Genomic DNA, 26,089 nt, shown 5'->3' with positions numbered 1-26,089 from the left:
TCCTTAAACTTCTTACGTTTTTTTCATAAGTAGTGTTTTGTGAATCCGGCCCCTGTACTTTTCAGCACCGCGCCTATCTGCTATCACCTTGCCACGGTATCAGCTAAAACAATGCTGTGACACCTTACAACACAAACCTACCAGCTCATAGTTCTGAACTACACTATTTTGGTGCTGAAATGATGGGTGTTTTAATTGCTATAGACAGGAGATCATTAGCATACCTTCTTGGGTGGCTGGAGCCGTGTTTTTCTATGTCATTAAGCTAATTATACAAGCTAATTAATCAGTATGCTCTAATGCTGGGCGTGAGAAGCACACTCTGTCGCTCCTTGTTGGCTTCCATAATGAAGGAAGTGATTTTTAGAAATCTTTAGAACCTACTTTGATCTTTTGGAGTGTAAACAGATGATTTTGCATGTTAAAGTACTGGTAAAATAGACTGAAGGCTCCGGTGTGGGTAGAACACAAAGGACACAATACAAGCCGAGACGGAATTATTCCCCACCATTTGGTGTGTGACCGAGCGTGTGTGCGAGTGTGTGTGTCGTTGGTGAGGAAGAGCTCTCTCTCTGGTCCTCCGGGGCTCGTCTGTGTTCCTTTACTTCCCCATTATCTCCCAGCTGTCGATCGCTACGCGGCTGAAGACAAATCAATTAAGACTACTCACAGACAGAGGGTGAGACGGAGAGAGGAAGAGAGAAAGGATGACACTGAGAATGGAGAGACTGTGTGTATGTGTGAGAGAGAGATAGATAGATAGAGAGAGAGAGTGAGTTGGGGCTGTGTGTGTTTACAAACAAACAAACAAACAATGTCTTTCAACAATGCAAATAACAGTAACTGTACAGTATATGGAGAAAACTGTCACTATATAAATATTTGTGCAGATATTTTGGGCGGACACTGTAATGAACTGAAATCCATCCTTCCTATCATCGTCCTGCTTTAAACTGGCATAGGATCTTTGTTTGTATTTTGTATTTTGGTGTTCTCTACAATCAGTGAAGTAATGAGCTCCAGTATTCAGTGTTACTTGGTCAATAGTATTTGGTTGAGGAATTGGTCCCGTGTGGCTCAGTTGGTAGAGCATGGCGCTTGCAACGCCAGGGTTGTGGGTTCATTCCCCACGGGGGGACCAGGATGAAAATGTATGAACTTTCCAATTTGTAAGTCGCTCTGGATAAGAGCGTCAGCTAAATGACTTAAAATGTAAAAAAAATGTAAAAAATGTTGAGTCTCAAATGTCACCCTGTTCCCTACAAAGTGCACTACTTGACCAGGGCCCATAGGGAATATGGGATGCAGCCTGTGTGTGGCATTGACAGCCTCCCATGCAGATGTCACAGATGATCATATTGCCACATCTATTGTCATCACATGGTTGGTTCTGAGTGGGTATTAAAAACATTGACAGTCGTTTAGTGATGTCACCTAAATCCTTCAAATCATCTTCTTTTCCAGGGAAATTCCGAGGAGTTCAGATTCTTTCATTCCTTCTGGTCCGAGGCAGCATTGGTATCAAGTGTTACTAACAGGTAAGAGCTATGCAGATCAATGATACATTCTCTTCATCGAATTTAGCTTTATACTACGCTGAATAAAAATGTGACCCACCACCTGGATTCGGTCATATGTATCAACACTGCAGTTGAGGAACAATGGGAAAGTAATTCTGCTTTGAAAGTTGATAAACTTGTAACCCCACTTTTGAGAAAATGGCCCTTGAATGTTGTGGTACACCTACTGGAGAGTTCTTCTTTGTCTACACCTATTCAGTATCGTTCAACCCTTCTTAAGCCTTAGCCGCATACGGTTTTTGGCAGAAATGCCTTCTGGAACATGTGAACTTTCATGTGACTAAATAACAAACTTGTATGCCAACTGTAAATACAAATAAAATTGAGATAATTAATGGGCTGTACATGCCGAGAGTTGAGTTCGGATTGGCCGGCCATGTAGCACGTTTCGGTCTATAACATGAGCTGGTCAGTATGTGTAGGTAATCCTTTTTAACACAGGTTTTTTGAAAGATATCATGTAGTAGAACTGCACAATGTTGCACTCCAATTTCTGGAGGACAATAGTTTTGAAATCAGTGGAATGCCTGGTGGAATTAGAATATGATAGCTAAGGAGATGCAGAAAATTCTGGCGTTTGATTGCTAATATACGAGGGAGTCGAAAAGAGAACACAGAATGCTGTTGTATTAAACACCTGTCTCTGGATTACATCTATAAACTACGGGCAACCATGGCATCCATGACAGAGAGGGAGAAGCGTCCATCCATTTATAAGGGTAAGATGGTTTAGATAGCTACATTTTCAGATATTACACCTTTCAATTTTTTCAGAAAGTTGTTTTCATTTCAGGTTAAAGCGTACTGTTAGCTAGCTAACATTAGCTGGCTGGCTCACTAGCTAACGTTACCTATGTGTATGATCTGTGTAGTAATATTATTTGTATCTCAGAGCCATTTGCATTGCTAGTTATAGCCTAATGTTTGCTAGCTAGCTAACATTGAACCTAGTTGGTTTGTTACCTGCAGATTCATGCATGGTAGTAATGTTATGAGTTGGGATTATGGTTCAGTGTTTAGCTAGCTAGCTACATGTCTAAACAAACGACTCCACTATGCAAGTAACCATTTCAATAGAATGTTCATTATGTTACTGCGACAACTGTCGATAGACGTAGCTGATCAATTTTCTATCTACTCCGATTTCAGAGCATTCTTGTCTGAGTGTGCCAGAGTGCAGAATAACTGAGGAATTTACGAACGCTCAACACCCGTTGAATATGTCCAGTGTCAGTAAACGTTGGCAAAACACATCATTAAATTGATGGCAGCAGCACAGTTAGAGTTAACCACGCTCTAGATAACATAAAACAGCCTAACCGGCTCTGCTAGGGCGAGTAAAATGGTCAGAGTGAGCTGTTCTCTCATTTGTGTCTGGAAGTAGCTAGCAACCTAGCCAACATTAGCCAATTACCTTCGGTGCTTGACTGCTTTTGTTGGTCAGAACACTCAGATCAACCCTACTCCTCTGTCAGAGCGTCTAGTGTGCGCTCTGAATGCTCCGAGAGCGGAATGCTCTGAATTTACGAACGGACAATCTGACAACGCTCTGAGTTTGCGAACTTTGAGTGCACTCTGGCACTCCAGATAGAATTTACGAATGCACCCATAGTATAAACCAGCCTTTAGTCTTGACATTTTTGGTTGTTTAGTACATGGCCTCACATGTGAATCCTTAAAGAGATGGGTGGGGCTAAGGCTTAATAGGGTGTGAATGATGCTGAATGGGTGTAGACAAAGAAGAGCGTTCCAGTAGGTGTACCATTTTCTCAAAAGTTGATCCACGCCCCTACCTCCTGATCCACGCCCCTATCATCTTTCAAGGCAAAATTACTTTCCCATTGTTCCTCATCTGTAGTGTGTGATGTACAATTTTGTAGCTCTGGGTCTCTACTTTTATCCAATGTAAAAAAAAAAACACCATTAAAAATGTTGCTACATAGCCCCAAATCGAGCCGGTCAGTCACATATGAGGCCATGTGCTAAACAGAGTGAATAAGGTAATTTAGTTAAACAACCAAAGATTTTAAGAATAAAAGTGGTACAAATTCAAAAAGGCACTCGCACATCTGAGCAATCTTATTTGCAGGTGCATGGCATCAATTGAACAAGATGAAGGAAAAGGAAACCGCACACTGCTCTTGATAGTATCACCGATATTTAATAAGCTTACGTATCGGCCACACGGCCTTCGTCAGAGCATAAAAGTGGTGAAAGTAGTAGTATAAATACACTTTATCATATATTCTAATCTGACCTTGGTGCAGGTCATGTAGTTCTTCAAATTACTGTCTCTGGTAAACACACACCGTATCAAATAAAACACTTATTTTTCACATGCACAGGATACAGAAGGTGTATACGGTACAGTGAAATGGTTACTTGCATAGTGGAGCCTTTTCTTTAGACATGTAGCTAGCTAGTTAAACAATGAACCATAATCCTACTCATACTACCATGCACCATGCATGAATCTGCAGGTAGCCTAAGTTAACCAACAAGGTTCAATGTTAGCTAGCTAGCAAGCTAACAGTATGCTTGAACTTGCAATGAAAACGACTTTCTCAAAAAATTTGAAACGTATATCTGAAAATGTAGCTAGACTCTTACCCGTAGATGAATGCTTCTGCCGTTCTATCATGGATGCCATGGTTGCCATTAGTTTGAAGATTTCATCTGGAGACAGGTGTTTTATACAACAGTTCTCTTTTCGACTCTCTCTGCATTTGGCAATCATCTCTCTGTTTCCACCGGGAATTCCACTGATTTCAAAACGCGGTCAACTTCTTGATCACCGTTTATTCTCCATCACTGTCATCAGAAGACTCTACAATGTCTGGTTCAATGAAAGCGTTATTGCCTAAATCAGGGATTTCCTCATCGTCTGGTACATTTGTTAGAGTCAGAGAGAATCAGCATGGCACGATCGTCCTCCAGAAAATAGTCCATCATAACTTTTTCCCACTGATCTTTGTTGATAGCTCCTGTTAACTTCAGGGCAGAAATGTTGAGAACAGTAGCAACACTTTATCAGATCTTCATGATATCTTTCAAAAAAGCTGTGTTTAAAAGGAGTATCTACACATACTGAGAAGCTCATGTTATAGACAGAAGCATGCTACATGGCAGACCAATCTGAACTCGGCATGTCCAGCTCATTAATTATCTCAACCAATCATAGTTAAACCAACTAGGCTCGTAATTTAACAATTTTATTCGTATTTACAGATGGCATACACATTTGTTATTAAAGGCACATGAAATTTGCATGTTCCAGAAGGCAATTCTGCCAAAAAACCATGTTGCTAAAACCATTTTTTTGTTGAAACGTTCAAATGGCAGCCCTTTGAAGTAGTGACGTGCGACATACGCCTAGCTTCTTGAAACAGGTCACAAACGCAGCATGTGAAGTGTTGATCCCATGTTTCATGGGCTGAAATATAATAACCCAGACACACAAAAACCTAATTTCTCTCAAATTTTGTGTAGAAATTTGTTACAACCATGTTAGTAAACATTTCTCCTTTGCCAAGTTAATCCATCCACCTGACAGGTGCACCTTGTGCCGGGGATTATAAAAGGCCACTCAAAAATGTGCAGTTTTGTCTCACAACACAATTCCACAGATGTCTCAACTTTTGTGGGAGTGTGCAATTGGCATGCTGACTACAGGAATGTCCACCAGAGCTGTTGCCAGAGAATGAAATGTTAATTTATCTACCAACGTCCTTTTAGAGAATTTGGCAATACGTCCAAATGAACTCACAACCGCAGACCATGTGTAACCACGCCAGCCCAGGACCTCCACATCCGGCTTCTTCACCTGCGGGATCGTCTGAGACCAGTCAACTTGACAGCTGATGAAACTGTGGGTTTGCACAACTGAAGCATTTCTGCACAAACTGTCAGAAACCGTCTCAGGGAAGGTTATCTGCGTGCTCGTCGTCCTCACTAAGGTCTTGACCTGACTGCAGTTCGGCGTCGTAACAGTGGACAAATGCTCACCTTCGATGGTCACTGGCACACTGGAGAAGTGTGCTCTTCATGGATGAATCCCGGTTTCAACTGTACCGGGCAGATGGCAGACAACGTGTATGGCATCGTGTTGGCGAGCGGTTTGCTGATCTCAACGTTGCGAACAGAGTGTCCCATTGTGGCGGTGGGGTGAGGCCCTGGATCGACGTGTACGACAGCGTGTTCCAGTTCCCACCAATATCCAGCAACTTCGCACAGCCATTGAAGAGGAGTGGGACAACATTCCACAGGTCACAATCAACAGCCTGATCAACTTTTTGCAAAGGAGATGTGTCGTGCTGCATGAGGCAAATGGTGGTCACACCAGATACTGACTGGTTTTCTGATTCACGCCCCTACCTTTTTTTTAAGGTATCTGTGACCAACAGATGCATATCTGTATTCCCAGTCATGTGAAATCCATAGATTAGGGCCTAATGAATTTATTTCAATTGACTGATTCCTTATATGAATTGTAACTCAGTAAAATTTGATACAATTGTTCCATGTTGCATTTATATTTTTTCATTTTTCAGTTTGTAATCATGTTTGTTGAAATGGCAACCCTCCACCAATGCAATATCATAACAAATCACTAAATGACATGGGGAAATAAAGTGACAACAGTGCATAGGTTGTCTTATAGATGAATCGTCATATCATAGAGATGAATCAACCAATTTTCTTCAAAAATGTTGCCAATAATAACAGCTGTACTGTACTGTATACATGTATATCATACAAACCAGTTTAGCTAAACACCACAGATAAAGCAAGCTAGCAGCACCCCCCCTCAGGGGCAGCAGACCTATTGCTGTTCCAGCAGACGGTTGCTCCTCCCCATACAGTCAGTCATATTATATGAATACACTGCTGATGGAATGGAAGCCTATCTCTACTATTCACACATGGTGACTGGTGGGGAGAGGAAATGGTGTAGTACAGGCTATATTTATGTAGAGCTTACAGTGGTGTGTGTAGAGAGCTAGTTGATACATGCACACACTCAGACACACACACACACAGACACACACACACATAGTATCACAGTGCGTCTCACCCAGAGTTGTGGATTCGAGTCACAGGACTTGGACTCGAGTCTGAACCATGTCTATGAGCAGGGTTGGGGAGTACATGTAATCCGTTACATGTAAGGGATTACAAAAAACAGTAACTGTAATCCGTTATGTTACCATCTGTGGATTTGCCCTTTAAACAGCTAGCTGCATATTATCAAGATATCAGTATCACTAGCAAAAATGTCAACTTCGGGCCTATGGCAAATGCAGGATATGGCATACATTTTTGACATGTAAATAGCACGTTTCAGTAATGCTCAAAGCATGCCATTCCATGAGCGCAGCATTTATTTTTCAACTTGAATCAATCAGTCCTCCATGACAACAAAATCATAAACAACAGAGTAGGGCTGGCTGATAAGTCCTTAGTTTTGGGGTCATGCTCAGGTAAAATAATTAGAATAATCTATACTTCCATATTTCCAAGTCCTATTCTTGAAGATCAAGGGCTATAGCATTTATTGTAACTTGCACATTAGAGGCTGCTGCCCTATATACATACACTACAGTTCAAAAGTTTGGGGTCACTTAGAAATGTCCTTGTTTTTGAAAGAAAAGCACATTTTTTGTCCATTAAAACGACATCAAATTGATCAGAAATACAGTGCAAACATTGTTAATGTTGTAAATGACTATAGTAGAGGGAAACGGCAGATTTTTTTATGGAATATCTACATAGGCATACAGAGGCCCATTATCAGCAACCATCTCTCCTGTGTTCCAATGGCATGTTGTGTTAGCCTTTTAAAATTATAAATTTGGATTAGCTAATTGATCATTAGAAAACATTTTGCAATTATGTTAGCACAGCTGAAAACTGTTGGTCTGATTAAAGAAGCAATAAAACTGGCCTTTAGACTAGTTGAGTATCTGGAGCATCAGCATTTGTGGATTCGATTACATGCTCAAAATGGCCAGAAACAAATAACTTTCTTCTGAAACTCGTCAGTCTATTGTTATTCTGAGAAATTAAGGCTATTCCATGCAAAAAAATGCCAAGAAACGGAAGATCTCGTACAACGCTGTGTACTACTCCCTTCACAGAACAGCGCAAACTGGCCCTAACCAGAATAGAAAGAGGAGTGGGAGGCCCCGGTGGACAACTAAGCAAGAGGACAAGTACATTAGAGTGTCTAGTTTGAGAAACAGACGCCTCACAAGTCCACAACTGGTACCTTCATTAAATAGTACCCGCAAAACACCCGTCTCAACATCAACAGTGAAGAGGCGACTCTGGGATGCTGGCCTTCTAGGAAGAGTTGCAAAGAAAAAGACTGGCCAATAAAAAGAAAAGATTAAGCTGGGTAAAAGAACACAGACACTGGACAGAGGAACTCTGACTTGAAGGCCAGCATCCCGGAGTCACCTCTTCACTGTTGATGTTGAGACGAGTGTTTTGCGGGTACTATTTAATGAAGCTGCCAGTTGAGGACTTGTGAGGCGTCTGTTTCTCAAACCGTGTAGTTTGAAAAATATTTTTCTTGTATGAATGAATGGTGATGAAATATCATGAATAATCATTACGTCTGATTAAGATGAATGTACCAACGTAAGATGGATGTGGAAATTGCCTTTAATATTGTAAAAACTGTTTATTGGTTGTAATTGCCAATTAGGTAATTGTATGGTCCTGGGAGGGGCCAAGCACTTATATGTACTCGTTTGAGTTCCTGTTAGACAGATTAAATTTGGTTTCTCATGGGGAGGCTTGACTCGAGATTCCACCTGTTCTACTTGGGTCTCGACTTGAGACTTGGAGCTTATAAATTGAGACTTGCTTGTAACTCGAATAATAGTGACTCGAATAATAGTGAGCCGAGGCGGTCTCTCCCTGTCCTCGCCTGAGGGTCCCAAACCATGCCCTTCCCTAGAGGTGCCTCCTACCCAGTGAGCTGGAGAACTCTGTAAGCTTTCTCCTAACAAAAAAATCACACAACTCCATTAACTAGTGATGCACCGATATGACATTTTTGGCCGATATCCAATATTTTCCAAAAAAACGATACAGATAACCAATATTTTCACATTTTAGCGGTCTTTTAAGCATTCTAGTACAGTTAAATAGTTAACACACACACATGGACACAGCGGTCTAAGGCACTGCATCTCAGTGCAAGATACATCACTACAGTCCCTGGTTCAAATCCAGGCTGTATCACATCCGGCCGTGATTGGGAGTCCCATAGGGCGGCGCACAATTGGCCCAGCGTCGTCCGGGCCGTCATTGTAAATAATTTGTTCTTAACTGACTTGCCTAGTTAAATAAAGGTTACACACACACCACACTAACCGAAAAGTTATTTTGTTGGAATTTACATATGTCCCCATTACCAGTAAACATAATCAAAACCTATTTCTTTCTGTAACGGCTGTTGGAAGGAGAGGACCAAGGTGCAGCGTGGTACGTGTCCATATTTATTAAATGAACACTGAAATAACAAAAATAACAACGATAACGACCGAAACAGTTCTGGCTGGTGCAGACACACAAAACAGAAAACAACTACCCACAAACACAGGTGGGAACAGGCTACCTAAGTATGGTTCTCAATCAGAGACAACGATTGACAGCTGCCTCTGATTGGGAACCATACCAGACCAAACACATAGAAAAGGACAACATAGAACAAAACATAGAATGCCCACCCCAACTCACGCCCTGACCAAACCAAAATAGAGACATAAAAAGGATCTCTAAGGTCAGGGCGTGACACTTTCACTTACTTGCTGTGTCGTTTCATTATTCATTTGTTCAGTCGTTTCATTCTCAACCAGGATTGCAATGGAATGCCTTTTGGGTCTTTGCGTGTCAAAAAATATACTATTTAACACTATTTGAATTGTCAAATAACACTATTTGATGTGTCAATTAACACTATTTGATGTGTCAATTAAAATTCAGGACCTGAATATTACTGCACGTCACATAATAATTTAACGCGTTCATAATTTTTCACGTAGTTATTACACATTGATTACACTATCACTCGTATTTCATATGTCACAACGATTCATCAATACGTATGCTATGATGCTGGTAAAGTTGTCTCGCACACCTACAGTGCTGGTCATAAAAAAAGCTAGCTAGCTCATGGATGCAAACATTGTTCTTTCCCAAAAACATAGCAAAACAACATAATCTGTTTCAGTAGCTATAGTTAGCTAGCTAACAATATAGCTATGTGTCATCATCTAAAATAACCCTCATTTTAAGACCGTTCTTATTTGAATAATGGTGGTCGGACCCATCTATGTGAAGCTAGCCAGAATAAGGATTCGCCACAATGGTGGACTGTGCGGTTAGCCTTCAAAATGAAAGTATGGTATAATTCTACTATTTGTATACATTTGCTTTACTGTCAATGACATACTTTTATTTTGAAGGCAAACCGCAAATTCCACTATTGTGGCCAGCTTCACAACACATAACCCAGTCCGGTTGAGCATCACTAGCCAGATGAAGCTAGCTGGCTGCTTATAATGTTTTGCTTTGGGCAACAGGGTTAAGTAGATGGCTAGCTATTTATTTTCATGAACTGAAGTTCAATTTCAATAGGTGAACAACAAGTGGCAACCTTGCTAGTGCTTACTCACAAGGATTCCTAAATCATTGCTAAGAATAATGAAAATGACTGCAGTTTCTACTGGTCATTGTTTTCAGGCTGGTTGTATTGGTGCTAGCTAGGTACCAAGCTAAAGCTAGCTACCCCAGAAGTTGCGGTCAGACAAATGATGCTTTATTACCAACGCGGTATTGTAAACACATTGTTCGTGTCCAGGGTTTGCTTGTTTGCAGACTTTTTTGTACAGCTTAGACAGTGCTACTGTATCTTTTTTGACACGCAAAGATGCAAATGGCGTTCCATAGTATGTATGTCGTGAAGCTAATAGCAGTGATGCTATTACTGTGTAACTCCGGTGGGGCAACATCTGAAAAATAGCGCACTTGGTAGTGTATACCGGTGCTCGACCAGTCGGCGAAAGCCAACATTACCCACGACAGAGAACGGTTGATTGTCAAGGGAAATTAATTCCATTATCTTGGCTTTAATGGATTTCGCCTTTGAGTTGTCTCGCTGAAATCTTCTTATTCTTTCAAATGACTGTTCGATCCACACAGCAGACATTGTGTGGTTAGGAATGCTGGGTTAGGTTAGGAATGCTGTGTTGCACGTGTTGGGCAAAGTTTTACGTGCCGCCATTACGTCATGTACCTATGTTATATAGGTAGCTTTGACATCGGTTTTTAACATCGGCGTTAAACTAGACATCGGTCGATACCAATATTCGCATTTTTTCTAATATCGGACGATTCCGATATGTTCACCGATATATTTTGCATCCCTACCATTAACACTTTTGTGTTCATTTCATAATGTAGGACCATAGGCCATGTTTTTGAATACACTGATACCTTGTATTTACTATATGTATATTAGCGCGTCAGGGAGCAAACAACTCTTCTACTCACCCCCCTCGGTCTAATTAGGCCATTCAGAACACACCATAATCCACATTTTAACATTCCATGTGCATTATGCTTTCATCGAAACCCATATCATCAATATGCATCATCCTATCCATGGCCATTTGTCAAAGATCAACAATATATTGTATTTATTGACATGTACCCCTTCACCTGCTCCGGCATGCTTATGAATGATTTAATATGATATCTTATTAACATGTGTTCTGTTAATAATGTCCATATTTATGGAAGTGCCTAGTGGTTGCATGGATAGGCTATTGTTGTTTGTGCCATTATACATTATAGCTCAGTATTTGTATAATTCATTTTATACAGTCTTTTTCAATCATCTTTATCAAGGGTTCCAATCATTTTGGAGATGACTGGATTTGCGTTGCATCTAAGCAGTGTTCGGTTTCATGGTTTCATGGCCTTGAAGTTACACAAGTTAAATACATTACTATGAATACTGCCATTCAGACATTCACTGATTAGTGTACAGTAGCTGCCTTAAACTGTAAAAGGAAGTCATTTTAATTCTGTATCCAACGGCTTTCTACTTTCTTTCAAATGTATGACTCAAGTCAGAATACATTGCACAACCACTCACCCTTGAGCTTCCTTTTAATGTTGCAGATTTATAATAAATAATTATTTAACGGTAATAAAATGACTCATGTCAACATGAATACATGACCGTAAGGGGCATGTCTAAGATCACTAGGCAGAACTATGTCCCCTTAGAGGATTGTGGGTACAGTTGTAATTGGTGTGCCTGTTAGCCTCCCAGTACCCGTTCCCCAGGCAGGGGAGTACGCCATACGCCAGTGCAAATGCTCTCGGTGTCTACAGAATCTCCATTGAACTCATCAACCGCTGCCGGAAAGTTTTCGAAGTGTGCTATTTGCCTTAAATATATAGCCTGGTCTTTTTTTCCATAACACCTTTCTCTTGCGCTCAAGGGAGATGGCTCTTGCTGCACTTATATTTCTTAGTGGTTGTCTTGCAGTCCAGAATAGATTCTTCTTGTTCTGTGTGTTAAATATTCGGACTAAGCATGCCGGGGCATTAGACGCTTTACAGCACATTTCACTCCCCAGATGGGTGTTTCAGTGTCTCCAGTGTGATGTGGTTTCAAAGCTACTTTCTCTCTGCTCAGGTGGCGAGGTGATCCAAACGAGAGGTGACATTTACAATACATAGTATGTAAAGTAAATACATGGGTTAGGAAAACACAAAGGGGCCATGGATTCAAACTAACTTTGTTGCTAAGTAGTTGACACTGGCAGAACTACTGTGTCGTGTACGGGCACTGTAAGTTGTGGAGGCCTGTTATGTATGAGTGGCTGGATACTTTTACAAACCAGTAACACTTTTGCAGTAGAGATACCTGCCAGAACATGCAGTATTCACTTTTAAGACTAGATTGAAGTGACATAGCTACTTCCTCAGAGTATTTTGGTAGCACTCAAGTTGAAGTGGCACAAATCAACACCTTTTATGACAACCAACTTCTGCCAATGGCAAACGAAGCGAAGCTATAGTGGACTATAGTTTGAGTTGATGTCAACTGACAGCTAGCTGAATGTCACGTAAAACTGTATCTGCTAAACAAATGCTATACTAACTAATGGTTTTGTCACCAGGTTAATATTTAGAGTAGATCATTTAAAATCTTTCAAACCTTGTCAGTTGTCGTAAGAAAATGGCACACTTGATGTTGTGTTAAAGGCATTATTTCAGGTACCTAAATGTTTGACCATATTTTCATTGCATGAAGCTCACATTTAGGACCCTCAGTAGGCCAGTGAGTAAAGGCATTGCCTCTTTATGATTCCAGCAGCCTGTGTGCATGTGAGAGTATATTAGTGTGTTTGTGTTTAGGCGTGTGTGCGAGAGATGGTGTGCGTGTTTGCATGTGTATATGTGTACGCTCATGTGTGTATCTATACGTGTGTGTGTGTGTGTGTGTGTGTGTGTGTGTGTGTGTGTGTGTGTGTGTGTGTGTGTGTGTGTGTGTGTGTGTGTGTGTGTGTGTGTGTGTGTGTGTGTGTGTGTGTGTGTGTGTGTGTGTGAACATTTCAAGGGAGCTTGCCAGCCAGCCTGACTCAGATGATTTATTATGCAGCTTGAGGGGACTCTTACTCCGGGGGTCATGTGACTGACATGGCAGCAAGGCATGAAGCACCATCGCTCTTCGCCCCTGGGGATAGGGAGCCCTGCCAGCACAGTCCTCCTGCCCAAACTGGCAGTCTCTGCTTCTTTCTGCTTCCCTCTCTCTCTGAGACACACCCTGATCTAACACTGATATTATGATACAATACACCCATCACCTGATTAAAAAAGTCATGCCACATGCAAATATTATTAATTTAACCTGAGTCACGTCAGATTTGGGCCTCCGTTTAACCACATAAAATAATGCATTGTGATGCCAAGCAAGATATTTTTTTCCATTGGATATGTTATTGAAATCCTGAAACTATACTTCAATCACCTGCTTTAGGTAGAGGATCCGGCAGGCTAGATAGAGGACATGGCAGGCTAGGTATAGGACACGGCAGGCTAGGTAGAGGACATGGCATGCTAGGTAGAGGACAGTATAGCAGTTCCAAGCGGAGGTGAGTGGAACAAGTTGGCTAAAACAATCAAAGACAAACATAAAGCTAAATATTTTAAAATAACTGTTATGATAGCCAGACTCTGTGTGATTGGTCTTTCACATGTTACAATCCACAATTTTTTAAGGGACCAGCGATAGCATAGCCTACTTAGGTTATCAAGAGTAATCACATCTGAGTCCCATAGGGCGGCGCACAATTGGCCCAGCGTTGTCCGGATTTGGCCGGAGTAGGCCGTCATTGTAAATAAGAATTTGTTCTTAACTGACTTGCCTAGTTAAATAAAGGTTACATTTAACATAAAAAATACAAATTCCACAATGTTTGTAGGCAAAAAATAGCCCATTGGTTGAATGTGTCCTTTGCTATCAAACATGTTTTTATCCATGGTCTCCCATTTTCCACATGTGGGCTGCCATTGTTGTCCAATCTAGACCACGCAGTCATGTGAGAGTTAGCTACCACGTAAGTTCCCACTTCTACAGGCGGAAAATGGGAGACACTGGAGAAAAACTTGTTTTAAACGCTTATTTTGATAGCAAAAGACACATTCAACCCGACGAATCATAAGTATTGTTCCTAGAGATATTGAATATGCCTCTGTTGACAGGACACATTTTGGTGAAACCAAATAGTTTATGTTTGGTTGATCAAGGATTCCAGGCTGCATCCTTACACAACCCAGCCCTGTAAACAATGGCTCTCTGCATGATGAAACAACTTAGGCCTTAATATTAAAGTGACGCTCCATAACTTTTTGGTGTACTGCGTCATCCATTTCATATGATATGTTGAGGGCTGCAAAATTATTATTATTCTAAAAAATATATTAAATGCAATTCGGATGATTTTTTACGAATACAATTTCGACAATGTATTACACATTTGTTGTGCTTCAGATACCGGACTGCATTTTTAAGTAGGTTTAGTGTCATCCCTGGTGAAAGCAGCTTATGTTTGTTTAGAGTTGAGTTGCATCATGTCATTCCTGGAGGGCTGCAGTGTTTACTGGTTTTCACTGTTTAATCAGTGACTGATCAAATGATATACTGCACACGTTCTTACATGCACTATCTTGTCTCCCACTTCTCTCTCTCCTCTATCTCTTTTTGTCATTTTCCTCCTCTCTTTGTCTCTGTCTCTGTCTCTCTCTCTCTGTCTCTTAGATGGGGGCATAGGGGGTATTGGTCATACTGGTGTTGTTGGCGAGGACGAAGCTTGGGCATCGGGCAGAATGTTGCCACCTGCATGAGTGGAACAGAGGAGCCTCAGTTCTGGGTGAGTTCATGGCCCACATTCATGAAATTTCTGGCACAATAAAACCTTCTGCCCTTCTGCAGAGCAACTTTCCCAGTGATGAAAGCACCATAAACAGTATAAGAAATGTTTTCAAATGAATCTCTGAGTAGGAACGTGTTTGAACTCTGCTTTTTTAGATATAAGTGTGAGGACAAACCTCTACTAAGCTGGTGTCTCCCTATACTTTAACAATAGCCAGCATTCGCAGCTTTGCTCGAACTTGAATTACCTTTTGGATTTTTCATTGAGGGACGATATTTGTCAGGTCAAAATGATTTCTCAATACGGCTTTATAGACTCATTCTATCAGACTCAACTCTTATTTTGAAAGGTTTCATGTCAGCGTATACAGCACTGTAGTGTAATGCCTTACCCGTACTAGAATCAGAGAGTACACTAAGCCTATCTAAAAGCTTGCTCTTCCGCTGTACCAGAAGCTCACCCAATCCATTATATCAGATAGTACTCTGTCTCTGTCTCATACCCAGATCCTGCTCCATCAATCCATTTAGATGCAACCGTTTAGTTGCATCTAAGACTTATCAGTCTTCCATTAATCAGATGAATGACATAGTATATGTCCCAAATGGCAGTCTATTCCCTATATGGTGTACTACTTTTGAAAGTAGTGCACTATGTAGGGAATAGGGTGCAATTTGTGACCCAGGCATAGGAACTCAGGCTGATCTGATGGCAAAGACGTTTAGTTGTCACAGCGGAAAGATCAGCAAGGACTTGTAAATGTCAGCGTGAGCGACGCACGATCTGTACAATATTTCCAACTAATATGTCCCTCTGGATTTTTTCATGTTAACAGTCCCCCACCCCGATATATGCATGGCTTCTATCGTCACAGGTATATAGAAGAGAGGATGTGTTTGCGTGTGTGTCCTATCCAGTAGTTTGAAAGTCCAGTCATATTCTCTTTCCTTTTCCTGAAATCTCCCTGACGTCTCTTAGCAGAGCAACAACACGACTCAAAAAACCCAAAAGATAGGAGTCATGATTATCATCATCCTATACACACAGGGAGCTACCACATGGTATACACATACAGACTCTGAGACATTATGGGAAATACAGTATCTCCCTCTCTGTGCCACAGGCCCTTAATGTGAAACCTGTCCTCTGAAAGAAAGTGAAAAAATATATGAATAGTAGAAAGTAAAAGTTTCCCCTCAGCTGGCCTGTACTGTGACAGGACTCACAGTCACAGAACACATTCAGGGAGATATAAATATTGAGCACTGAGGGATTTTTGCTCCATGAATTATTAAGTCCAGTGGCTTTATGTAAGCTTCTGAAAGCTATCTCCCCCAGCTTTACTGTTTCACTCTGCACCAAGCAGCGACTGGGGAACACGGAGGTAGAGAGACAGCACATAAACTCAAACACACATAGATATACATTTGGTGTAGTAGACAGACAGACAGGCAGACAGACAGACAGACAGGCAGGCAGACAGACAGACAGACAGACAGACAGGCAGGCAGACAGACAGACAGACAGACAGACAGACAGACAGACAGACAGACAGACAGACAGACAGACAGACAGACAGACAGACAGACAGGCAGACATACAGGCAGGCAGGCAGGCAGGCAGACAGACAGACAGACAGACAGACAGACAGACAGACAGACAGACAGACAGACAGACAGACAGGCAGACAGGCAGACAGGCAGGCAGACAGGCAGACAGGCAGACACGCACACATTGTTTAGTTGATTTTAAGGCTAACAATATTGTTAACAACTTTTACTTTAGTAGAATCTTGCCATTATGATTAAGAGATGGGTGTTATAAAGACATCACCTGAAAACAAATTGCAGAGGTTTGTTTTTTCCCAACACCATGTCCTTTCCACTAACACTGTGTGGATTTGGTAGCACTAAATTATTGATGGCATTACATGACATGGATGGCTGAGTTCTCCTCTCAGCAACATTAAACCTGCTCCTAAAAATAGTTGTTTTCTCTGACTCCTCATTGACAAAAAGATAGGGACAGTAGCTTTCTGAAAAGGTATTCAGGCATTTGTGTCCAGTGTGTGTGTGTGTCCCTGTTTTCTTTGCGCATGTCTGTGTGTTTGTGTCTTTGTGCATATGCATGTGTGTGTCAGTGTGTGTGTGCACAGGTTTGTGCCTGACTCAAGTGTGTACAATGTCCTTCACTAATATTGGCACCCTTGGTAAATATTATCAAAATGGGCTGTGAAAAAATATATTTGCTGTTTATCCTCTTGGTCTTTCATTCAAAATGTTCACAAAAATTGAACCTTAATTGAAATAAAATGATTGAAAAAATGTGAAAAAAATATTTTTCTCCGAAACATGTGTGCCACCATTATTGGCACCGCTAGAAATTCTAATGAGGAAAATCTAACTGAAGTATATTCCCATTCATATTTTATGTATATAAGTTCACCTGAGTGATTAAGAACACTGAAGTGGTAAGCCATGACTTGTTTCACTGTATGTATGTAAATATGAGGTGACACGCCGGCCAAGTTCCCATAGTCATCCATCACTATGGGAAACACCCGAGAGTACAGTAATGATGTGCGACAAAAGGTTGTTGAGCTGCACAATTCAGGAAATGGCTATAAGAAAATAGCTCAACGGTTGAAAATGCCCATCAGGGCAATAATTAAGAAGTTTAAAGCAACTGGAGATGTTAACAATGGGCCTGGAAGAGGACGTTTCTCTATATTGACCCCACGCACAGTGAGGGGGATGGAGACGTTAGTTGAGTCTTGGGGTCAGAAAGTCTCCAAAACTACGACCAGACGCCACCTACATAACCACGTTGTTTGGGTGGGTTGTCAAAAAAATGCCTTTGCTGTCATCAAACAACAAACTCAGGCGCCTAAAGTTTGCCAAACGTTACTGGGACTTTCAGCGGGACCAGGTTCTATGGTCAGATGAGACCAAAATATAGCTTTTTGGAAACAAACACCAGAGGTGGGTTTGGCGTAGACAGAAAGATAGCCATGTAGAAAAGTACCTCCCCACTGTGAAGTATGGTGGTGGATCTTTGATATTGTGGGGCTGTGTTTCTTCCAAAGGCCCTGGACAACTTATTAGGATACATGGTATCATGGACTCCATCAAGTACCAGCAGATATTAAATCAAAACCTGACTGCCTCTGTTAGGAAGCTTAAACTGGGCCGTTGTTGGATCTTCCAACAGGACAATGATCCAAAGCACACCTCAAAATCAATGGTCTCAGATCCCTCTCCATGTGTTCTCCAACCTCATTACGCATTATAGGAGACTCAGCACTGTTATGTTGGCAATGGGAGGTTGCACAAAGTATTAAATGAAGAGGTGCCAATAATTGTGGAACACATATATTTGAGAATATATTTGTTTTACTTTTATTGAAGGTTAGATTTTTGTGAATATTTTGATGGAAAGACCAAAATGATAAACAACAAAAAAAAAAAATGTACAGCCCGTTTTGCTCATATTTACTAAGGGTGCCAATATTAGTGGAGGACACTGTATGTTTGTTTATGTCTGTGTGTGTGTGTGCTCCTTGTTTATTGAAGTAGGACACAGTGACATGGAAAATATGTTTACTAGAAGATATTTCCCCAGTGTTGTTTGATGTAGGAGTGCTGATCCAGGATCAGTTTAGCCTTTTAAATCATAATGAATAAAAGAGGGGGCCTAAATCAAAACTCTACTTTGACGTGCTTTGTGAATACGGACCTTCTCCTTTCTATGGAAGCTAAATCTACAATAATGAGCATTCCAACTGTCTTATTATAACCAACTTAATGTGTAATGTTTTGTATTACTGTGCAGGCTGCTGTGAACTACACATTTCAATTATTAAGTATCATTCAGTTTGAAGATGGCAGCAGTAGGACAGTGCACATTTTATTCAGCTTGCATTGAAAATCGAATCAAATAAAATGTATTTGTCACATGCGCCGAATACAACAGGTGTAGACCTTAACTGGAAATGCTTACTTACAGTACAATCCCTTAACCAACAATGCAGTTCAAGAAATAGAGTTACGAAAATATTTACTAAATACACTAAAGTAAAAAAATTATATAAAAAATAACAGTAACGAGGCTATATACAGGGGGTGCCGGTACCGTCAATGTGCGGGGGTACAGGTTAGTCAAAGTAATTTGTACATGTAGGTAGGGGTAAAGTGACTATGCATAGATAATAAACAGAAAGTAGCAGCAGTGTAAAAACAAAGGGGGGGGGGGGGGTCAATGTAAATAGTCCAGGTGGCCATTTAATTCATTGTTCAGCAGTCTTATGGCTTGGGGGTAGAAGCTGTTAAGAGAGAACAGTCTATGACTTGGGTGACTGACTATGTTGTTGAACACTGCACTGTAGTCAACGAACAGCATTCTCACGTAGGTGTTCCTTTTGTCCAGGTGGGAAAGGGCAGTGTGGGGTGCAATAGAGATTGCGTTATCTGTGGATCTGTCAGGCGGTATGCAAATTGGAGTGGGTCTAGGGTTTCCGGGATGATGGCGTTGATGTGAGCCATGACCAGCCTTTCAAAGCACTTTATGGCTACCGACATGAGTGCTACGGGTCGGTAGTCATTTAGGCAGGTTACCTTCGCTTTCTTGGGCACAGGGATTATGGTGTCATTAGCAAAGCGACCATAAAAGGCATTTAGCTCGTCTGGCAGGCTCGCGTCACTGGGCAGCTCACGGCTGGATTACCCTTTGTAGTCCGTAATAGTTTGCAAGCCCTGCCACATCCGACGAGCGTCAGAGCCGGTGTAGTTGGATTCAATCTTAGTCCTGTATTGATGCTTTGCCTGTTTGATGGTTCGTCTGAGGGCATAGCAAGATTTCTTATAAGCGTCTGGATTAGTGTCCCGCTCCTTGAAAGCCGCAGGTTTAGCCTTTAGCTCGGTGCGGATGTTGCCTGTAATCGATGGCTTCTGCTTGGGATTTGTACGTACGTTCACTGTGGGGACGTCGTCAAAGCACTTATTGATTAAGCCGGTGACTGAGGTGGTATAATCCTCAATGCCGTTGGACGAATTCTGTAACATTTTCCAGTCTGTGCTAGCAAAACAGTCCTGTAGCATAGCATCCGTATCATCTGACCACTTCTGTATTAAGCGAGTTGCTGGTACTTCTTGCTTTAGTTTTTGCTTGTAATCAGGAATGAGGAGGATAGAATTGTGGTCAGATTTTACAAACGGAGGATTAGGGAGAGCTTTATATGCATCTCTTTGTGTGGAGTAAAGGTGGTCTAGAGTTTGTTTTTTTCATCTGGTTTTACATGCTGGTAGAAATTAAATCAAACAGATTTAAGTTTGCCTGCATTAAAGTTCCTGGCCACTAGGAGCGCTGCTTCTGGATGAGCATTTTCTTGTTTGCGTATGGCTTTATAAAGCTTGTTGTGTGCCGTCTTACTGCCAGCATCGGTTTGTGGTGGTAAATAGACAGCTATGAATTATATAGATGAAAACTCTCTTGATAGATAGTGTGGACTACAGCATATCATGAGGTACACTACCTCAGGCGAGCAATACATCGAGACTTCTTTAATATTAGACATCGCGCACCAGCTGTTATTGACAAAAATACACACACCCCCACCCCTCGTCTTACCAGATGTAGCTGCTCTGTCCTACCGATGCGTGGGAAACCCAGCCAGCTCTATATTATCCGTGTCGTCGTTTAGCCACGACTCGTGAAACATAAGAAATCACAATTCTTTATGTCTCGTTGGTAGGATAGTCTTGATCGTAGATCATCCAGTTTATTTATAGAATGGATGGTAGAGGCGGTTTGCCCACCCGCCGACGAATTCTCTCAAGGCACCCCGATCTCCACCCCCTGTATTTCCGTCTTTTCTTCACGCGAATGACAGGGATTTTGGCATGGTCTGTGAAAATGTCAACTTTTGTCAGTTAACTTTATCAGGAAAAAAAAACCTAGAATAGTGTGTAAGCAGTAACATTTGGTATGTTAGTAGACATTAGTGTGAGGTACCAGTTCTCTCTGGTTATGTCAACTGAAGGTAAAGTCAGTTATCCTCAAGATGCCAAGCTTTGGTCGTTCACCAATACAGAGTAGGTATTTTTCTAGCTAAGCGTTCAATAGACAGAAACAGTGACTATAGGTCTTGGTGGATCATTTACAATAACAAAACCGAAGAAAGGAATTCCGGTAGGTATGGAAGAGTTATTATGTTTAGTAGCTTAACTTGATAACTTCTCAGCCAGTTAACTTTGATAAACAGCCACATATACACTGAGTGAACAATACATTAAGAACAGCCTCAATTCATTGGGACATGGACTCTACAAGGTGTCTAAAGCGTTCCACAAGGATGCTGGCTCATGTTGACTACAATGCTTCCCACAATTTTGTCAAGTTGGCTGGATGTCCTTTGGGTGGTGGACCATTCTTGATACACACAGGAAACTGTTGAGCGTGATAAACCCAGCAGTATTGCAGTTCTTGACACAAACCGGTGTACCTGGCACCTACTACCATACCCCGTTCAAAGCCATATTTTGATCCTCCTTTCTGGAACAGCCCCCAGGTATTTCAACCAAACCCACAGAATTTCCAAATCAGTTTTTCTCAAAATCAGTTAAGCTACTTCATTAATATGTCTGTCCAAAATGCTTCATTGGTTGAGCAGGTCCTGTTCCCATATTCAGTATAACACAGTATTTATGAGCATTAAATATATACAAGAGCAGTTTTGGGTAAAATCGCTTAGTTAAATGCTGAACGGAAATCATGGGTGAAGGAAGAATTCCAGCCGAACTCTATTATTTGATGAGTTTAATTAAATCCCAGAGTTTCTCTCAAGGCGCTTCTAGGGGGTTTCTGTATTTAAGGCAGATTAATTTTTCATTACGCATAACTGGAGTCTGACTTCTAATTAGTGAGTTCATGGCGGCTGAGGGCTGTCTGTCTGTCTGCCTTTGAAAATGCAGATGTCTGATCTTTCACTTACCTAGTTCTCTCTACACAACACCTCTCCCCTATTTGACCTAGATAGTTTTTGTATATTTATTGATATGTACGCTACGTGGGCCTTTTTTAAATTGATGTAGTTCTGTCCTTGAGCTGTTCTTGTCTATTAATGTTCTGTATTAGGTCTTGGTTAATGTTTTGTGTGGACCCCAGGAAGGGTAGCTGTTGCTCTTCCTGTTTTTGATGTAAAGAGTGTAGCTAGACTCCGTTAAACGATACTAATGCTAAAGCAGTGTTTTTGATTGCTACTGTTTAGATACTGTGGTATGGATTTGAGATGTGCCCTATAGGTGAACGTGTTATAAAATGGAATCATAACTGTTCATAGTTTGTATTCACAAACATTTTCAGCTAGGTTGTACATGGTCCCTACAATGTAAAATGCACATACATGGCCTCGATGACACACATTTCTTTCTAAACCTTGATTTATTCAGGGTAGCCCTGACTAGGGTCTCATTCCCACTACAATAAATCGAAACAACTGCAATCCTCAAATAATTCATTCCAAACCATTGTCCTAAACTGCCCTAACGGCACCAAGGAATCAAAATGCAAGGAATTGTGCAGGTTATTCCAACAATGGGGGTCACAGAAAAGAGGATTCACCTAAACTGGTAGAGACCAGAGGGACCTCAAGAGTTAACCAACCCTGCGAGCAGGTTTGATAACTCATTCTTTTATACTTTAGCAACACAGTTAAGTAAATTGGAAGTTTTTGTAGTAGAGCTTTAAAAAAAAAAAAAAAGGGAGTAATGAAGTGATCTACGGGACTTCAATGAGGATCAGCCAACCTTTTATTACAGGATGCAGGGATGAGTGTTTAAACTGTCATCTGTGTTAAAGTGAAGAGCTCTATGGTAAACGACATCCAAAGGTTTAAGACTAGTGGCTGCTGCAATCTGGTAATCTGGTAAAGTGGTATTATGTTTTTAGTCATTTTTGCTAATTAATTTAATTAATTTAACCCCTTTGTTATGGCAAGTTTAAAACATTCAGGAGTAAACATTTGCTTAACAAGTCACTCACTCTGTGTGCAATAATAGTGTATTTTTGAATGACTACCTCATCTCTGTACCTCACACATACAATTATCTGTAAAGTCCCTCAGTCAAGCAATGAATTTCAAACACAGATTCAACCACAAAGACCAGGGAGGTTTTACAATGCCTCGCAAAGAGGGGCACCTATTGGTAGATGGGTAAAAAAAAAAGCAGACAGTGAATATGGTAAAGTTATTGATTACACTTTCGATGGTGTATCAATACACCCAGTCACTACAAAGAAACAAGCGTCCTTAACTTAGTTGCCGGAGAGGAAGGAAACCGCCATGAGGCCAATGGTGCCTTTTAAACAGTTGCAGAGTTTAATGGCTGCAATAGGAGAAAACTGAGGATGGATAAACAACATTGTAGTTACTCCACAATACCAACCTAAATGACGAAGCAAGCCTGTAAAGAATAAAATTATTTCAAAATGTGCATCATGTTTGAAATAAGGCACTGAAGTTAAACTGCAAAAAACTTGGCAAAGAAATGTACTTTATGTTCTGAATACAAAGTGTTATGTTTGGGGAAAATCTAACACAACACATCACTGAGTACCACTCTTCATATTTTCAAGCTTGGTAGTGGCTGCATCATGTTATGGGTACGCTTGTCTTCGGCAAGGACTAGGAGTTTTTTAGGAAAAAAATAAACAGAATAGAGCTAAGCACAGGAAAAATCTTTGAGAAAAACCTTTCCAACAGACACTGGGACACACATTCACCTTTCAGCGAGACAATAATCTAAAACACAAGGCCAAATATACACTGGAGTTGCTTACCAACACGACATTGAATGTTCCTAGTTACAGTTTAGTCTTAAATCTGCTTGAAAAGCTATGGCTTTTAGCAATGATCAACAACCAACTTGACAGAGCTTGAGTAATTTTTTAAATAATAATGTGCATATATTGTACAATCCAGGTGTGAAAAGCTCTTAGAGACCTACCCAGAAAGACTCACAGCTTTAATTGCTGCCAAAGGTGATTCTAACATGTATTGACTCAGGAATGTGAATACTTACAGTATGTATATTAGATATTTCTGTATGTCTTTTTAAATAGATTTGCGAACATGTGTTCACTTTGTCATTATGGGGTAACTTGTGTAGAATTTTCAATTCAGGCTGTAACACAACAAAGTGTGGAATAAGTCAAGGGGTATGAATACTTTCTGAACTGACTGTATATTTAGTCTTTCCCGCATTAAGTACAGGTTTTGAACCAACTAGGGCTTTCTGTAAGGCAACAAAGTCCCATTGCAGCTCTAACATAGCCTGGTCAACAGTTGGGGCAATATCATACATAGTGTCATCTGCATACAGATTAATATTACAAGTTTTAACAGATATACCAATATTATTTATATAAATAGTAAAGAGAACATGTCCCAGTACCAATTCCGACGGTACAGCTTTTGCAATATCCAGGAAACTAGACTTGACACCATCAGAAATCACACATTGAGTCCCGTCTGACAGATAATTCTGTCTGTAGTTTACCTAATGCACATATTTTTGGCACAGCATAGTGTGATTAATAGTGAGAACAAGGACAATTATTACTGTTGGCAAAGATACAACTAATTCCTCAATTATCAACCAGACAATTAGTGAATATGTAGGTCATTATTAAACAGTTGCCCCCTTATAAATCTGATGTTTACTCAAAAAAAGGTCAGCAAGGTGAATATGAGGAAACTTGTTCATTCAGTTTCAGCATCATGTGAAATGGGGGATGAACGTCAATGAAACAAAAGTCCTTGCTATCTTTGAAAAAATGCTAAAGCGAATACTTTTACCTTGTTGGTTCAAATTGGTAAGGGCTTATGTTTACATCATTCAATTACAATACATCCACATGATGGTGCTGTTCCTTATTGAATAACAATCTAAGATCAAACTTGTGATGTCACCTCAGTTACACTGTGGATACAGATTGTAAGCTTTCATGATTGCTTCATTGAATGAGAACCATAGAGCCACATATAGAGGCTATGAACTGTAGACTGAAAAAATATTAATATATTTTGTATAAACAACAATTAACAAATATAACAATATACAAAAAGTATTGTTTATTGATTATTTGTTTGCCTGCATGACAATGTATATATATAGTATCAATCAAAAGTTTGGACACACCTACTCATGCCAGGGTTTTCTTTATTTGTACTATTTTCTACATTGCAGAATGATAGTGAAGACATCAAAACTATGAAATAACACATTTGGAATCATGTAGTAAGCAAAGAAGTTTTAAAAATCTAAATATATTTTATGATGACAGCTTTGCACACGCTTGGCATTCTCTCAACCAGCTTCATGAGGTAGTCACCTGGAATGCATTTCAATTAACAGGTGTGCCTTGTTAAATACATTTGTGGAATTTCTTTCCTTCTTAATGCGTTTGAGCCAATCAGTTGTGTTGTGAGAAGGTAGGAGTGGTATACAGAAAATAGACCTATTTGGTAAAAGACCAAGTCCATATTATGGCAAGAACAGCTCAAATAAGCAAAGAGAAACGACAGTCCTTCATTACTTTAAGACATGAAGGTCAGTCAATCCGGAAAATTTCAAGAACTTTGAAAGTTTCTTCAAGTGCAGTTGCAAAAAAACATCAAGCGCTGTGACGAAACTGGCTCTCATGAGGACCACCACAAGAAAGGAATCCCCAGAGTTACCTCTGCTGCAGAGGATAATCCATTAGAGTTAACTGCACCTCAGATTGCAGCCCAAATAAATGCTTCACAGAATTCAAGTAACAGACACATCTCAAAATCAACTGTTCAGAGGACACTGCGTAAATCAGGCCGTAATGGTAAATTGCTCCAAAGAATCCAATACTAAATGCCACCAATAAGAAGAAGGGCCAAGAAACACGAGCAATGGACATTAGACCGGTGGAAATCTGTCCTTTGGTCTGATGAGTCCAAATTTGAGATTTTTGGTTGAAACCGCTGTGTCTTTGTGAGATGCCGAGTAGGTGAACGGA

The 26,089-nt window shown here is 40.6% G+C and overlaps 1 protein-coding gene across 28 annotated transcripts in view; it reads left to right on the top strand.

Annotated features, from left to right (window-relative positions):
• The first annotated feature begins 1,462 nt into the window (after positions 1-1,462).
• Positions 1,463-26,089, top strand: part of LOC139534247 (receptor-type tyrosine-protein phosphatase delta-like) — a 393,734-nt gene continuing 369,107 nt past the window's right edge. For all 28 annotated transcript variants that reach the window (XM_071333216.1, XM_071333215.1, XM_071333245.1 and 25 more), the window contains exons 1-2: positions 1,463-1,538; positions 14,929-15,040. The gene's annotated coding sequence lies outside the window, so the exon portion shown is untranslated. The remainder of the gene's footprint in view (positions 1,539-14,928; positions 15,041-26,089) is intronic.

The sequence above is a fragment of the Salvelinus alpinus genome, chromosome 11, assembly GCF_045679555.1.
Source record: "Salvelinus alpinus chromosome 11, SLU_Salpinus.1, whole genome shotgun sequence".
Taxonomy (NCBI): Eukaryota; Metazoa; Chordata; class Actinopteri; order Salmoniformes; family Salmonidae; genus Salvelinus; species Salvelinus alpinus.
The sequence above is the reverse complement of the archived record's forward strand: the minus strand, read 5'-3'. Positions and strand labels throughout refer to the sequence as shown.